This window comes from Gallus gallus, chromosome 1 (assembly GCF_016699485.2).
Source record: "Gallus gallus isolate bGalGal1 chromosome 1, bGalGal1.mat.broiler.GRCg7b, whole genome shotgun sequence".
NCBI lineage: Eukaryota > Metazoa > Chordata > Aves > Galliformes > Phasianidae > Gallus > Gallus gallus.
The window spans coordinates 68,522,022-68,539,474 of record NC_052532.1 but is presented as its reverse complement, the minus strand read 5'-3'; the positions used below and the strand labels follow the sequence as shown (position 1 = coordinate 68,539,474).

The 17,453-nt window shown below is 40.5% G+C and overlaps 1 protein-coding gene across 15 annotated transcripts in view; it reads left to right on the top strand.

Annotated features, from left to right (window-relative positions):
• PACSIN2 (protein kinase C and casein kinase substrate in neurons 2) overlaps positions 1 to 17,453 on the top strand; it is a 66,505-nt gene that overhangs the window by 11,902 nt on the left and 37,150 nt on the right. For 11 of the 15 annotated variants that reach the window (XM_015290083.4, XM_015290076.4, NM_001159511.2 and 8 more), the window contains one exon: positions 11,577 to 11,665. The gene's annotated coding sequence lies outside the window, so the exon portion shown is untranslated. Of the gene's footprint in view, positions 1 to 2,240; positions 5,767 to 9,568; positions 9,680 to 11,576; positions 11,666 to 13,972; positions 16,808 to 17,453 lie in introns of those variants that run through there. The other 4 variants (XM_040656655.2, XM_015290052.4, XM_015290057.4 and 1 more) reach the window with 3 other exon arrangements.

The following is a 17,453-nucleotide window of genomic DNA, read 5'->3' as shown; positions in this document are numbered from 1 at the left end:
GTTGCAACTTCTATGTCTTTCAACATCACCCAGTTCCACATACTAAGCAGCTTTATGTAGCTCTGTATACTAAAAGGGTTGCTGAAAATTTAACTGCATAAACTTAAAAAAGACATTTTTAAATCTTTTAAATCTTGCATCCCAGATGGCCAACTCTCTGAGTATTTTCTGTTTTTAGAAAAAAAAAAATCATCAAACTGGGTAAAAAGTGAATGCAAGTAGTGATTTGGCATACATGTGTCAACGTACAACTTAACATTTAGCTAGCCTCCTGAAACCTAAGTATTGGAGCAAGTGAAAACTTACCTTCTTGAAAATCCACTTAAAGTGTGGGGTATTGAATTTATACAATTTTACCTAGAATCTACATCCTCATATAAATTACTGGTTGTCTGTGTTAAGCGGAATGAACTGATTTTGAAATGGAATAATTTCTTGCAATATTGTGTCACTGAAATAACGTGACAAGAGGACTATAAGCGAGGAGTTTAAGGATCTTCAGAGTTAGGATAAACTTCCACTGTGTTATCTTATGGATAAAAGTTATGGATTTTAACTTATCCATCTTTGACCTTGAGCCGGCAGCTGAAAGATCCCTTCCATAGCGTTGTATGCTGGTTATTTTGGGTCAAGGTTAGTATGACTTGTTCTCCTTCCAATCTGTCCTACTTGCAGTACTTGGTGCTAGTGTCCATTGAGCTGTACCTTTCCCCGGGACTAGGAAAAGGACAGTGATGGTGTGCTTTGGTTCACATCTGCCAGTTGAATCCACGTGGAGTTACTTTTACTGACTTGGGATGGTTTCACAATTTCAATAATTTTGCTAGTGTTTAGTCAGAGCTGCCAGGTGGCAATAAATGCTTTCAGAAGGTCATCTTTGCCGGGCTGTCGAAAAGGCTATATGTAGAAACTTTTCTTTTAGTGAATGTTGTAGGGACATGGTTCGTGTATTCTAATACAAGCAATCAAAGGGATCTGAGGAAAAAGCCTTGGGAAATCTTCTGGTGTCACATAGCCCTTCTAGTGTTGCAATTCTGAATTGCTCCAGTCAGTACTTGGCATTGTTATTCAGCACTTCAGAAGAAAGAACTTGATGCAGAAATTCAAAGATCCCTGTAGACAGCTGGCTACAGAAAGGAATAAAATCCTATCTACTTTTGATTTTTATTAGGAGCTCGAAGTCCTTTCAGAGAGCTTTTTGTGTCAGTACCTGGAGCTTCTCTTAGAAACAGTTCTCAAAGCTGAACTGCATGTGGATCCTCTATTCTAACCAAATGTTAGCTCAACTTGGATAACTGGTGTCATTAGAATAATTTGTATAAAATAGGGATAAACACACAAACAATACTGAAAGAATAGCTGCCTTCCTCTGAAAGGAATTTGAGATACCAGTAGTAGAAACAATGAACTAAAATATCTTGGCTTTAGAATATCAGATATTTTTTAGGGATGTAGCTGGCCATTGATTACTGGCTTCTTTCGTGTTCTTGTGATTTGCGATGTGAATCATAACACTGGATTGCCTGTGCTTTCAGGGCAACGTTGAGCACATGATTAGACAACTGAATTTTTAATCACTGTGTGAAGATAATTTGAGATAAAATACAAATATTGAGGAAGATGGACTGGATGATTGGACTGGATGATCCCGTGGGTCTTTTCCAACCTTAGCGATTCTATGATTCTAAGATGGTAATAAAAAGAAAAAACCTAATGCCAGTGGATGTTACAAAAGCAGTGTATTTGTGTAATGAGAAACAGATACTTTTTGGTGCATAAGGAGTTAGTTGCAGCCAAAGAGGGTTGTGGTCAATGGCTCTGTGTTCAGATGGAGGCTGGTGTCAAGAGCTATCTGCCAGGGTCTGTCTTGGGACTGGTACTCTTTAATGCCTTTATCAGTGATACAGATGATATGATTGAGTGCATCACTATTTTGTTGATACCAAGCTAAGCAGTGTGGTTGATACAGCTGAAAGGGGGGATGCCATCCAGTGGGACCTTGATTAAAGTCTAAAGGTGGGCCCATGTGTACCTAATGAGGTTAAACCAAGCAAAGTGCAAGGTTTTGCCCTTGGGTTGAGGTAATCCCTGATATGTCTGCAAACTGGGAGAAGAAGAACTCCTTGAGATTAGCCCTGCTGAGAAGAACTTAGGGGTCCTGGTTGATGAAAATCTCAACACGAGCTAGTAGCATGTACTTGCAGCCGGAAAGGCCAATGGTATCCTGGATTCCATCAGAAGAGGGGTGGCCAGCAGGGTGTGGGAGGGGATTGCCCACACTATTCTGCTCTCGTGAGGCCCCGGCTGGAGTACTGCATCCAAGTCTGGGGCCTCCAGCACAGGAAAGATGTGGAGCTTCTGGAGAAGGTCCAGAAGACGGCTATGAAGATGATCCAAGGCTGCAGTACATCTCCTGTGAAGACAGGCTGAGGGACTGGGCTTGTTGAGTCTGGAAAAGAGAAGGCTGCAGGGAGACCTCGTTGCGGCCTTCCAACTTCTCGAAGGGACATTATAAGCAGTAGGGAAATCAGCTTTTTACAAGGATAGACAGTGATAAGACAAGGGAGGATGATTTTAAACTAAAAGATTGGGGATTTAGATTAGATGCCAGGGGGAACTTTTTTTTTTTTTTACTACGAGCGTGATTACCCAGAAAAGCTGTGGATGCCCTGTCCCTTGAGGTGTTTAAGGCCTGGTTGGATAGGGCTTTGGGAATGTGATCTAGTACTTGCTCTAGTGCTTGGCAACCCTGCCTGTGGCTAGGGGGTTGAAACTTTAATGATCCTGGAGGTTCCTTCCAACCCAAGCTGTTCAGTGAGAAGGAACAGGTTTAGGACTGCTGACATAAATTAACCAAAGGGAGATTCAGTGCCACATGACATCATACAGAAGGACTTCTGAAGGGGGTGCTGAGCCTCAGTTGCAGGCTGGTGAGCAATTTCTTATTCACCTCTTGTTATGTACATTATTTGTATCTATCTATCTATCTATATACACACATATGTATACATATAGGCACTACTTCTATTATTTTCCTTTTCTTTATCTTAATAATTTTATTTCAACTCACGAGTTATCCTTTTTGCTCTCTGTCATCCTGCTGGGAAGGGGGTAAATTGAGTGAAGGACTGCGTGGCATTGAGTCATCTGTGGGGCATAACCACACCAATAAGTCAATTTAATCCGAACAGCTTAGGCTGGCTAAGACAAGATACAAATACACTGAAATAAATAAGCTTGTCATAACCGATTTACTTATTTTTCCATTCCATGGGTTCAATCTCATGTACAGCCCAAATATATTTTCTGTATTTTTACTACTGCTGCTCAGCAGTGCTACCTCTCAAATACCTGAAACAGCCAGAGACAGAAATTAAGATCAGACTGTTTGTTGTCATCCTCACCTCCTTTCTTTGCAATGGCAAGGTTTGATCTAGAGGCGGTGTCTGGATGCAGGGCTGGAGTGCATGCTACGTTTGAGGACAGCACTAAGCTGGAGGATCTGTTGAGCCCCTCAAAGGCAGAGAGACCTTGCAGAGGTCTTCGAGCAACCTGATTTAGCAGGAGGTGTCCCAGCCTCCAGCAGAGGGGTTGGAAGACCATAGGCTTCCAACTCAAACCATTCTGGGATTCTGTGATTTAACTCTGGCCAGTGGGGAGGCTGGGCAATCAGCAGCCATATGAGGTTCACTAAAAGTTGGTTTGTGCCCATGGGGCAGCCCTGGCTCTATGTCGAGAGGTGGGAGAGCAGCCCCAGGAAAAGGGGTCTGGGGGGTTCTGACTGATGGCACGTGAGTCGGACTTGAGCCCTGTTCTAAAACAAATGAGGTTCAGTGATCTTGCAGGAACTCAGAGTTGTCAGAGCTGAAGGCTTGCTTGCAGTAGGAAGAAGGAACAGTCAGAACAGAAGGGTCATCGAAGGGAAATCTCAGATTAACTTAATCGTAAGTGTTATTGCAAGTTCATAGTAGTTGTGTGTGAGGGGAGGGGGGTTGGAACTTGATGCTCCTTGTTTTTAATCTCTTGAATTCTTAGTATAGCATGCTTTTTACTAATGATTTCTACATGTGGTAGAACTTGTAGCTTAAGCGTAATACTGTTGTTTTTTTTGGGGGGGTGTCTTTCCTTCGAGTGTACAGATATTTTGCCGCAATGAGGTAGCTGTTATTTTACCCTTCAGGTAGAGAAACCTGAACTTAACCTTAAGTTAAATACAAATCATGAACCTTTGTTACAGGAGTGTGTGGTGGACCCTTAGGATAGTTGTACCAGAGGTTCATCTTACGTGAACGCGCAAGAAGTCTTACATTTAGGATCAAATCTCTTTCATGTTTTCAGTATTCTTTCTTTTTTGAATGGGACATATGTCTGAAAGACATCTTAACATGCTCTGAAGTAAGTTAAGTAAATCAGAATGTGAAATATATATCCCCCACTATATTTTAAAATGTACTGTGAAATTTTGTAGGGTTTGGTGGGTTTTTTGTTTGTTTTTGTTTTTTTTAGGGCTTTATACCCTTAAGACTGAGGAGCAAGGACAGGTGATGGCTCTTAAAAGCAATAGTGGGCTGGGAGCTTGCATGAAGTTATTTGTGATGAAGTTACGTGTGAAGGTTATTTGTGATGATGAGCTTTCAGCAAGTGTTACCAAATCATAGCTGGTGGGATTCTCTTAAAGGGGTCAAGCAACTTGTGACCTTCCCATGAAAGTTGATGATGAATGATTGAGAGACATCATCTCTGCTGTTTATTTGCAGTGCTGACATTGAGCTTTGTGAGTCTAAATGGACTTTGGTCAGTTTAAAACCTCCAGGATCTGGTGTGGTTTGTTATTTGGGCAGACCACAGTTTGCCACTGGTTTAAAGTAAGAACCATAATGAAGTACTAAGAATGCCTGCCCTCCTCTAAAACCATATAAAAGTCATGAAAAATTGAAAAACAGTGTGCAGAAATAAGAAATAAAGAGCTTTAAGGCAGTTTTCTAGGTATCGGCTTATTTATTTTAATGCTGCATGTATCAGACAGCTGCATTGAAGTTCCAAGTCTTCAGAACCAGAAGTAGAAAAGTCTCACAAATCTTCTGCTGACATGCATGTTCATGTGACCCGTGACACTGAAGAGGGTGATTATGAAAGAGATCCTTATGGTATGTTACTCGTGTATTTTATCACGATTTCTTCTCTGTCTTTGATTGTTGAAGCTTTACCCTGCAATGCTTTTAATTCATATGTAGCTCTCTTTACCATATGGTAGATGGAAGATTAAGAGAGCTAAGTGCCAAGTAATATTCATTGACTAAGCACATTGTTTTTGGAGGAACGTTTGATCTAATAGAAGTCTTATTTTCATTGTTAACTTTAAGGCACTGCAGCATAACTGAAGCTTTCAACTTGCAGCTCTTTCAGCTGTTGAACTGTTCCGTCTTTTTTTATTCCTTTGCTACTCAAAACTCTTAACCAGTGATCCATATGCAGATATAGGACTTTGTAGCGGTAATCATATTTAGACAGGTGACTCATTTCAGTAACCACGAGCTATTCTGGAACATAGGCTGAGGTGTCGGTCTGAATGGTGACATAGAGCTCTCCCTTGGTGATGTCATGTCACAGGGCAGCTCTGTCTAGGTCTTTGCCCCTGCCTCTGTGCTCCCTGCTTGGAAATGAGCATGATGCTGCCCTTCTAGCTGTCAGCTCCCACACAGTGCGTTCAGATCTTGGGAGAGAACTCGGAGCTTCACAGGGAAATATGATGTGTGATCTGCTCAGGTAGTCAGGCTGAGTTCATAAGCACTAGACTACTTAGTAAAATCTGAAGTTGAAGGTAGACCCTGGTAGCACCTTTATAAGACTGCTGAAAATTCCGGAGGTGGTGAACACAGATTTAGGCTGATGGCATAAAAACTGTGGCATTGAGGAGAATTGTTTTCATAGAATCATAGAATGGCCGGGGTTGAAAAGGACCTCAGAGATCACCAAGTTTCCACCTCCCTGCTATGTGCAGGCTCGCCAACCACCGGACAAGGCTGCCCAGAGCCACATCCAGCCTGGCCTTCAATGCCTCCAGGAATGGGGCATCCACAACCTCCTTGGGCAACCTGTTCCAGTGCGTCACCACCCTCTGGGTGAAAAACTTCCTCCTAATATGTAACCTAAACCTCCCCTGTGTCAGTTTGAAACCATTCCCCCTTGTCCTATCACTATCCACCCTCGTAAACAGCCGTTCCCCCTCCTGTTTGTATGCTCTCTTCAAATATTGGAAGGCCACAATGAATCTTCCACATCTGACTCTTCTCTATTTGTTATAAACCATAATTTAAAAAAAAATCTAAGACATTCCTTTTTGGTGTGTGCAAGTTTGATATTTTAGTTCCCAAACAATTTAATTCTGCAATAGCAGACTTTTCTGTTCTGATCAGTTCAGGTTACCGTGCTTCATACAAAAATGTAGTTCTGTCTTTGGTAGCCATTGTTTCTGTATTTGGGAATTATTGTAGAACCACTAAAATGCTGAAGTTAGCAGTGTACATGAAAAACAAAGGATGTCAGGTATTATCCAGTCTTTATTAATACTCTGCTTCAGCACTTTGGAGATTGGATCCGGACCATGTGTATTTTACAAGTAGTCGTAGGTATATGAATTTTCAACACTGGTGTTTATCAGATGCTAATATTGAGAGAGCAATTGATTCAGCTTTGTATTGTCTAGCTCTAATTTCTGTCTTTTGATTGTTGCTAAGATGCAGGTTGAAGGCTGCAGTTTCCATGCTCATAGCGATGGCCCAGTCATTTTAAGTTAAAAAGCACAGTGGTAATGGCAAGTGCAAGAACGGTAGTAACGGGGCCTTGGTCCCAATTTCCTTGAACCTCAGTCCAATTTGGATCGTAGGGTAGGTGGCTGACCTACTTGTACATCAGTCAGGCATTAATTGAATACGTCATTAAAAACTTTCCTTTTCCTCAGAAGGGGGAGAAGCACAGAAAAGACCGGGCTGAGATTGATTGAGTAAACTAAGCATTTGTTTTGTTCACTTTCTTGTGTTTGGAGTTTGTACATCTGAGTAACTTGTATGCTTGGCAGCCATTGAAGGACAACTAAAGCGTATCCACATCTCTGAAAACTGTTAGGAAGGCTGGCTGCTATTTTGCATTTTCTAAACTGCTAATGAGATTAGTGAGATGTTTCCAACCAAAGAAAAACTTCCAGCTTCTTGTTTGCCTAATCTCAATCGCATGTGATTGTCTTAAAGCAGTGCCTTGTTTTGTTCACTGAAACATTTAGGTTTTAAATTACCTCGGTGTTAACATGGGTTTGGATACTGCGTGTGATTTAAAAAATGAAATGAAAACACACATACAACTGAACTTGCTTCTAGCTTATCTTGTCAAATTATCTGTAAGGTGGTAAAATGAGATCTGTGACCTCAGTCCTTACAAGTGGTACTTCCAGGTAGCTTAGACCTATGAGTTTAGTACGTGGTAAGGCTTCGGTGTTGCTCACATGGAAGAACAGGTTTATATCTTAGATTTATTTTGAAAATCAAGTGTTTTTGAGGGTTATTTAATTCTACTAGGTCAGCAATCCCGTTTTGCGTAAATTACTAACAGGAGAATAAAGATCTTTTGTCCTTGTTGCAGTAATTACCATTGGAGGATCAGAAAATGGAATTGCCTAGAAACGTGGGAGTCCTGGCTAAAGTTTCCTTGGATTCACTGGGCTGAAAATCTGTTTAAACCGAATTTGAGTCTCCCTTTTTAATGACCACCTTAATGGAACTAAGTAGCAAGAAGACTTTTCCCCCCACCTTAATGCAAACAATGTGAACAGCACTAACTGTTCTGCAGAAGGCAGGTTCAGTTTAAAATCTAAATTAATCTTTTAGAATCAGAAATATGAAACAGTCTCGTGTTTGTTTGAGCGGTTACGGTCAATCATTGATTCTGAAATACATGAATGGATCTTTTGTGTTGTTCCTGAAAGAATAATTGACAGATTATTCTTAGTTTACTGGAAAGAAGGATAGTCAAAGCTATGCATACCTGTCCTTTTTCTGCTTGTACACTTCTGAATTACACTCTGCAGAGGCCTATGATTTCCGTATCAGTCACAGACATTATATGACACTGCTGAAGTGATGTATAACGCTTCTGACTCTGTTCCCAGTTGAGAATGTTGCTTTCAGGTTGAAGGGCTGCCTTCAGTAATTGACGGTTCTTATGTTGCTGGAATGGAGGACAATTCTAAACCGCCCTCGCATGTATCTTGAGAACTGAAGAATGTGGCGTGCTCACTTGACCTGCCTTTTGTTACCAGGGCTGAGAGGGTAATGGCCACAGAAAGCATAGCCAATAATTGAAGCTACTGTGTAGAACTGTTAGAGCTCTGAACTAAGTCAGCTGTTATGGGGGTGCTTACTTCATTTCTGCATTAGCAAGGGTCCTAGGGTGCAGTTCTGTACCTTTGGTTCAAAAATCCAGCATAAGCTATGCTACCAAAACATTACTGATGTTGTAGGATGTTTCTACCACTGTACATGCATCAAGTAATTATCCTAAAAACAGCTATTTTTGTCTAGTAGAGAATAATCCCAAAAGACCCCAAAGAGTTCTGTGTGGACATGCGGTGCCCCTACAGTGTTTTAAATTGACGGTGAGCACATTGCTATCTGGGAAATGGAGTTACTTTACTAGATCTTTTCTCCTCTATCATCTTCAGTGGTGCCCTTCTGAGACTATGTAGGAAGGCCTATTTTTGGTTTTGCTTTCTCTATTCCTTTTTACTTTCTTTCTCAAGGAAAACAGAAAAGCAGCAGGAGTTACCATGTACTTGAAGGGTACGCGGGTTGGTCTGGGTTCAGCAGTGCAATTGGCTTCCCCCCTCCCCAGTCAGTATTACTGGATTACCAAGCATTATCACCTGTCTGTAAGTAGATCAAAAGGCACAGTATGCTGACATATCGTTTATGCACTTATTCAGTTTCAAACAGTAGTCTGTCTTCGGAGAGAAACGTGTTAGAATCTTAGGACTGCATTCAGTTCAGTTGAGGTCTCAAAGTCAGTTCTCTCTTGGCGTGAAGAACGATAGCTCCTTTGCTTAATGTAACCTTCACATTGAAGCAGACCTGCATGTTTCACCTTAATCTAAGGATTTAGATGTGCCTCTATTCAATACATGTCAGTATTTCATTAATTAGTATTACAGCCCTGTATTTCCGGACATGGAAAAATACAGCTTTTGAGTATGAAACACAGAAGCAACACAGCTGCTTCCTAAGCAACGCGTCTGCAAAATATGCCTGCGTGTTTCACTGATGTGTTTGAAAAGGCTGCTCTCCACCTAAGGCAGTTGTACGCTTGAAAAACGCCTTTCGTTAATATCTCTTACCGGTGGGCTTTCCTAAAGACTACAGTAAACCTGAGTATTGGACTTCGTTGCAGTATGGCAATGGGAGAGTGAAAGCCCTGTGCCGGTTTGAGCGCTGCAGTGTGAAAGAAATGACCTTAGCTTGAGCGACAAGGTTCTCGGCAGCCGGCAGGAAATGATGAAATGTGCTCAGAGAGAATTTTGTTTGTGGAAGTGGAGGTCGGGCAGAGCCGTGCAGGTACTGCAGCTCCCTGTGCGGCTGTGCTGCTCAGCTCCATATCTGGGGGAAAGCAACTGAACTGAGGGGTGTCTTTTCAGGTGAGTTTTTTTGCTTAGCGATCAAATAGGTCGTTGCTTTTTCCAACCAAAAATGTCCTGTTCTGCTTCGTGGCTGATTTGAAAGTATTTTTGGCCGAATGGAGGTGATATTTTGTAAAGCATTTAACATTTGTCAGTGTAAGGGTGTTTGTTTAATCGTGGTTGGGAAGATTGCTTTCAAACAGACTGCTGTCTGAAACATGCAAATCTTCCAGCAACGATCATTTTATTCATATTCATTTGTGTACTTCTGTGGGATTTTCTCTTCAAGTGCAGCAATGTCCACGTTTTGTGGTAGTTGTGTGGTCAGATAAGAACCGTGGCACCTTTTATCTTTAGGTAAAAGATAGAAAGCTCTGATATCTGAGGCAGCGTTTCTTGTAATGCTCTTTTCGCTTCTAAATCATGTGCCATTTTAGAACAGTTGTATGCACGTCACTTTTCTCTGTAGCTATTTTGTCAGTGCAGCTGTAAATGCTCTTCTGCATTTCCTCTGCTGGAGGATGCATCGCTGCCGTCCTCTTGTTCAGTTTCTCTGCGCTGTTCTTGCTGCTCTGCTGTCTAATTCTGCTTGAACTCAGTTTCTGAGTTGCACAATGGACTAAGTATTAGGCACGTAGGTTTTAAATACTTCCATTCTGACTTTGCTGAAATCAGTTCTCATTATGAAGAACGTTCTTAGCTTGCCATCTATTTCTATGAAGTAAAGAGTTATTATTTGTTAAGTGTCTGGCTGCTTCAAAGGTTTCTTAGGAACGAACTGCTTCCCAAGTGGAATTTGGAAGTCAGAGGGATGTGGTCTATACCTTTCTTGCTTCTTGGAAGCAAACCTAAAGGCATGTTTACCTCGATTTTATCTATATGGAATTGAACAGTCAGGTTTCCTTCATGTTGGAAGACCTTGACAGGACATGTTAAGCACTGGATGATGTCACGGGAGCTACAAAGGTGACAATCAGAAGACTACTATTCAAATAGGATTTTTCCTGCACTTTAATGTGTTAATCACTCAGTTTTAAATAATGAAAAGCTTTGTTTTAAGATTTTATGCCTTTTAAATGTGTAATATTTAATTTTCAAATGATGTGAATAATAATAAATGCAACAAATAATAACAATTTAAATGAAAAAATCTTGACTCCACAATCAAGAGGGTTTTTTTTAGGTGGTTTCCTGGCAAAATTTCCTGAAAGCCAATTTTATTGTTCTTTTTTTTTCCCCACAAAGATAGAAGTGGATTCTTGATTAAAAAGACCAACAAAAAAACCCAGCCCTCAGCCTCTTAAAGGAACAGTTTGTACAGTTTCCTTGTTGAGAAGGCTACCATTTAGTGTTACACTGACCAGCATAACACCAGTGTCTTATGCTCTCAGTCCCGTGCAGCCCTGGATCTAAAATTCAGGAACTGGATATTTAGAATGAATTTTTTTTCCTATAGCGAGTCAGTGTTGCAGGATTTAAAATGTAAAACCAAATGTTTTGTGACCCAAAAATCTGCTGTCAAATTGCTTCCATACGTTGCTTCTCTTCTGTGCACCTCAACAGAAATGGGAGGTGACATACTTTTTAATGTGTTATGGCTAGATTCTGTATTTAATGAGAGTGAAAGACACTAATCAAGGGTGCTTTTTACTGCATTTTTCCTTGTTACCTGAAGAGTGTGCAGGTAGTGTTCAGTCTGTGTCATTGCGGCGTACCTCCAAAGTTTGCATAAGAATGAAATCCAAACTAAAGCCGGGATCGGTTACTTTGTGTGGAAAATGTTGTACTGAAATCTTCGTCTCTTGTTTTAAAGCAATCGTGAGAGGGGCTGTTCTTAAAAACTGGAAATCAGCTCCCTTACTGTGCTTGTCTGCAAGGTTTCATTATTTAACAACACTTTCTTTTCTGTTTTTAGGAACAGCCAGTATAGAAATCAGTCTGAAAACCTGCAGAGAGAATTTGGGGAATGGTCGTCTCCTTTCAACAGCTACTGACTGATATACAGTAAGTGTGTGATAAAGTATGTAGCATACACAACTTAAAGAAGTGAAAACGTAAATCCAGATCTTATATCTGTAAATCTTATAGTTTTGGGCTTTTCATGTTATTCAGTGACTACTTTCTTTTTGTATCAAGGTCACCTTTATTTCAGCTTCAGATGTATTACTAATTCTGCCTTTCTCCTGCGGAGGAATCCTAATAGGAAATGTTGCTAATAATGCTTTCAGGAGGGAATCTTACTCTGCCAAGAAGCGTTGTTGATTCAGGAAGTGAGATACAACCTGGTGTAGTGTATCGAAGCTAACCTAAATTGAAGATAGTAACGTTTAGAGCAAAGTTACAGAAAGATGAGGTGTTTTCACCCTCCAGTGGGATGAGATAAAATAGCTGAAGAAATAATTCTACAAATGATATCTACATCCTTTGAGAACTTGAGAGTATGTTTTTTAAAAGGGATGCTTCAGTGTTTTGTTAGCAGACTTGTTTGTGAGTTCTTAACTGCAGTAATGGGGCTCTTAGTGTTTTTTGTTTGTTACTGAATTAAAGAAACTAGAGGTGCTTCAGCATTATAGTTCCAGAATCAAGCATTAACAGGATAGTTAAAGTTTATCCTAACTCAGTGCCTGAAGTTTTTGAAATCACTGGTAATACAATACATTTCATGTAATCTTCATTCATTCTTCATACTTCTGATAGAAACTGTGACAACTGTACGTACGCAATCATAATTATTTTGTTGAGTTGCTTATGCTTTTCTGACACTGCATGTGTGTTCCAGTTTGCACCGTATTTTCGAGTCTCTAAAAGCTCACACGTTCTCCAGCAGTGCTTGTTTTAAAGGATGTCTAAAAATGCAACAGATTGAGATTTCGCAGGACAATCTGAAGGACAGGAAATGTTTTCGGAAAGACTTCCAGATCTTGTAGGCAGTCTGTTTCTTTTCTAATTATGTTTCTTGCTCTGAGAGATCTGAGCTTTCTTTATTCAGAAACATATTTGAGGAAATCAGAGTACAATACTCTCGTGTTGTCGTGCTCCTTTTCCTTCTTGAAGTAGCTGGGATTAGAGACTTGTTTACATTTCCTTTCGTCATATCAGGATGGAGTTCAAAAACGTTACGCGTTCCTTATCTGAAGATTATAAAATAGCATGGCTGAAACTTATTGCATTCAACCTTTCCATCGTTTTAAATTTGTAATTCAATTTAACGATGCTTCTGTATTAGAATTCTGGCTTGGGGAAATCTTATTCTTTATTGTTAAATTCCCATACTGTTCAGTCCGTGGTTTGAAATCTCTCCTGCGATAGCTGGCCACTTGCTGAACTCTAATGGCAAAGCTGGAGGCTTTGCTTAGTGGTAGATTGCTGAGGCTGAAAAACGTCTTTTTAATGGAAATACAGAAAACTGCGTGCACCTTTTTGCCACTGAATAATCATCCCAAAAGATCTAAATGTATTCAGATAGATTTGTGAAGATTAAAACTGAAGATAGCCATTTGCACTCTTCTTGATATGGATCATAATTACTCCCACTTCTCTTTAATTGATTTCTTTTTCCTCCCTTACTTTAAAGGCAGAATAAAATTTCTATCAGAACACTTTCATGAGCATCAACTCCAAATTTAAGCACTTAATGTTGTGTTGTAGTGGCCATTAAAAAAAAAAAAACAAAGCTTTTTTGATCAAAAGCAATAGAAGCGTGTTAAACAGTGAAACCTTTCATTGGCATTGGATATTTTAACATTAAAATGTAGTAATGAAGTAATTTCTGTGCACATTTATGCTTAGAATTCAAAGTAAAACCTTTCGGTGTTGGTGAGCAGGAGATCACCAGGGCTGACGTACGGTAGGAGTGTTTTAACAGTGCTGTCCAGGTTTGAGCAGAGCATTGCAAGTGCAGGTGCAGTTGGTGTCTGAAGAACTTGAAGACTCTTACTCTTGCTCTCTCTTTATTCTGGTTACTGCATCCCATCTTACAGATACAGTTAAGCAAAAATGTGTACTCTGAATATATTAAACTTATAAGTACATCCAAGTCTTCTAGAACTCTCTGGGTAGCTGTGTATTGGCCTCATGGCCTTCACCAACACAGGCATGCCATTTAAAGCTTGTTTATTTCCTGTGGTCGGCATCTGTTTCTTTTAAAATCGGAAACCTCCGTGGAGCCTCTGAACGTGGTTAGTAACTACATGGCTAAAGCAAAAACCACGCTATTAAAATATCCACCTGCACGGAGATGACAAAAATATTATATTTCCTGGTCACTCATTTTGCTGTGCAAGTCGTCCCCTGGCTTGGTTATAAACATGCAGACAGAGGTTGTACTGACAGCACGTAGGAGCTCATAGTGATGGGTAAGTCTTGAATATCCAAAAAAAAACCCAGCACAGACGACAGCAAACGAAGGGAGAGGACGATAAGGGCTGACAGCTGGTACACACAGACAACTGCATGGCTCTGCTATTGCCTGTGCCTGCAGTAAGGGCACACGGTTACAAGAGAGAATTCCCCAAGAGGTTTCAAGGGTTCAGTTGCTTTGTCTTCAAATATGAGCTGTTGTTTCTGTCTGGTTTTATAACTTTAGCCTATCTTCTTAAGAGTACTCGAGTGAGATAATAATGTAAGTATCTGAAACCTGATGCTGAGAATCTATTTGGCAAAGTTTTGGTCATTGTCATGCACTACGAAGATGGACTTCTGTATTCTAATATTCAAAGATTGTAGCATTTAATCAGTAATTTAAAATTTCACTTAAGATATTCAAGCTGTTTTAAATGGAAATGTAATAACCAAAGTAGTTGTTCTCATTCCTTACATTATATGTTGTGAAATGTATGCACTGTAATATTTCAGTTATGCAGTGTTGATGTGACTGGTGACTTTAATCTGAGATACTCTTATCAGTATAGTTGGATATTTTTAATGTGTGGTGAGTATCAAGGCAATTCTGGCTGCTTTATTGATCTTCTGTTGTGTGCTAGAAATTGACTGAGTGTTCGCTCACTGCCTGCATGTAAAGGCAGTGAACTAATGCTGTTTTTAGTGGTTTTCTTTGTTGTGTGTTATAAATGTAGCATTTTAGCAAATGTGGGTATCAGCGAATACAGTTGTAGGAGGCTGTCTCAAGTCAAATCCTTGACATGTAGTTTTGTTTTGATTTTTTTTTTTGCTGTTTTTAGTTTTGTGTTTTGCTTAACTGGCATTTAACACCAGCTTCTGATCCTGCTCCCCATGCCCTGGCCCAGGGCAGCCAGCAGCAGCTGCACACTCATGGAAGCACCTTTCCTTTGCCTTCCTCTGCTTCAGGTGCAGCTGAGTGCCTCTGCTCTTCTTCCCCATGCTCCCATGGTGGGTGGTGGTGGGTGGCTGACACAAATACTGGGCCTGCCTGCAGCTGCCTCCAAATTGCCTGGCTTTCCCCATTGTGCAGGCACACTGGCAGCCCCATCCACATCCTCCTTGTTAGGGCCAAGGTAGATGCGTAAGGAATCTCTCCTTCCTCTATCTCAAAGTTATAAATGACTAGAATGAGCTAGTAGCTTGTATGCTGTCTCAGTCACAGAGGAGAAGGCATAATGCAGATCATGCTAGCATGCATTTCTTAGTTTCCTTGGCTAAATGCTCAGGATACAGAGTTCACCAAATGGGTTGCTGTCATCTTTCAAAAACTGTTTTTGTTGTGCTGCTCTGACTGAATTCCATAGGAAGCAGTGATCTGGTTTCCTTTTACAGACTCTCCTCTTGCATTTGTTGCTGTAGTTGAGTTTTTGGAGGAAACTGATGGATTTTCTTTAATCTCTGTGAAAGAGGATGCTATTCTCCCTTATACATTGGAGAATAAGAAGACAAAGCTGTTGATTTGAGACTCTGGCCTCAAAAGTTTGAGACCTCACTTGTATTATTAGCATGCAGTCATATCTTCTGATCACAATTAGGAGTGCTTACAGCACTGAATAATAGTGAATAAACTTGGTTTGATGCCCCTGCATCCTGGGGCTGAAATTCCTAGGTGTCACTTGTATGCGTAAACCAAAGAAACCAGCTTTTCATCAGGTCCAATTCATGTGTGGACTTCCAGCTATGGAGTTTCAGCTGTGATTCTAACAGGTTTTAGTATATAACGTTACAGAATTCTTAAAACATTGCATTTTTCTGACTGTGTAAAGCCATCCAGAAATTGCAACCCCAAGGAAATCAGGAGCTCTCCTACAACAAATTGTTTGGACAGGATAGAAAAAGAAGTAATGTCTAAATTGCTTTATTTAACCAGGGAATACAAGATATACTTCTTTTTGTAATGCGTATTTGTGGTAGCTGCTCTTAGCAGCAAAACGCAGTGGTTTCTACTTGAAGCACGGGACGTTTGTTTCTGTACAATGAAGTTCTGTTCTCTTGCTATTTGGGATGGAACAAAACCTGAGCCTTCAGTGAGTAATACAGGAAAAAATACCATAGCTGAAAATGTTTGTTAGTAGCTGGTCTAAGCTGAATTGTATTTGTACTTTTATTCATATTTCACTCCCTTGTCAAGAATCCACATGGAATCCTGCTGAGTCCGATCCAGAGGGACAACTTCTGTTCTTCCAAGCAGGAGCTTAAAGGGGGATGTGAACAGGTGCATTTCTTCTAAAGGCTGTTAAACTGCCCTTGAGTTTGCTTCTGAAGAATCCTTAAAGAAAACACAAGGATAGTATTAATGGCGGAGGAGACTATTTGATTTCCTAAGTATGGATTGATTTTTTTTCCTCCCCATGAGGGCTGCTAAACACTGGGACAGAGTGCACAGAGAAATGGTGCAGTCTCCATCCTCGCAGGCTTTCAAGACCCAACTGTATAAAGCTCTGAGCAGCCTGGTGTGATCTCATTGCTCACCCCGCTAAATGGTTCAATCATCCTGTGACTGAAGTCTTCTTGGTTGTGGACTAGTTTGTCACACAGAGCCACAGGATTAGAGATTGCCTTGCTTTAAAGCAGCCCGTCGTACGTGAGAGAATAGTTGGAAGGATGATTGGTATGTTGTGTAGGCACTGGGAACGTCTGTTGGCTCATTCTGTTCTGGAAACAGTTAAGTTCTAGAAATGGGGCGTGAAAGATCACGTCTTCTGCCTGTTGTCTGGATTGCACGTCTTGGGAAATGTTGACCAGGTCTGTAGGACAAGGTTTATGGTATTGCCTTCAGGTTTTGAGTACGTGAAATAGTGTTTTATCTGTAGATGTCCTTCATGCTGGAGTATCAGATTTGCAGCACCTGGTTTTCCTCTTTGTTGTGTTCAGTAAGCATCATTAAGACCCTAATTAATTTTTTTTTCATTTTTAATGCTATCCTCTTAAAACATAGACATCTTCTAACAGGGCTCAGAACATTAAAATCTCACCATTCAACGAACAGTTCTACATGTTTCACAGTAAGAGTTCATTATAAATGTGTATGTTATGCAGGGAGGGGGGAGTTGAAGAATGCCTTTAAATACTGTTTTTTCCCATTTTTTCCTGTCGGAAAGCACTTGAAGAGAAGATTTGGAACAGCCTGGATTATTTTGCCATCTCAGGTCTGCATTTGTTGCACGGACTTTTGCAAGCCGTGTGATGTGCTAATCTCTGCCACCTGACACAACAAAAAGGGAGTAGAAAAGAGAATGAAGTGTTTTCCATGTGAGCAAAGCAAACGTTTTTGGAATTTTGTGAATTGCTGTCAAGGTAACAATATCAAAGCCGACGTCTTGAGAGCAGAAGCAGCACATTTCGTTCAGATCTGTGTGTGCAATCTGGCAAGGCCTGCTTGGCTATTGTT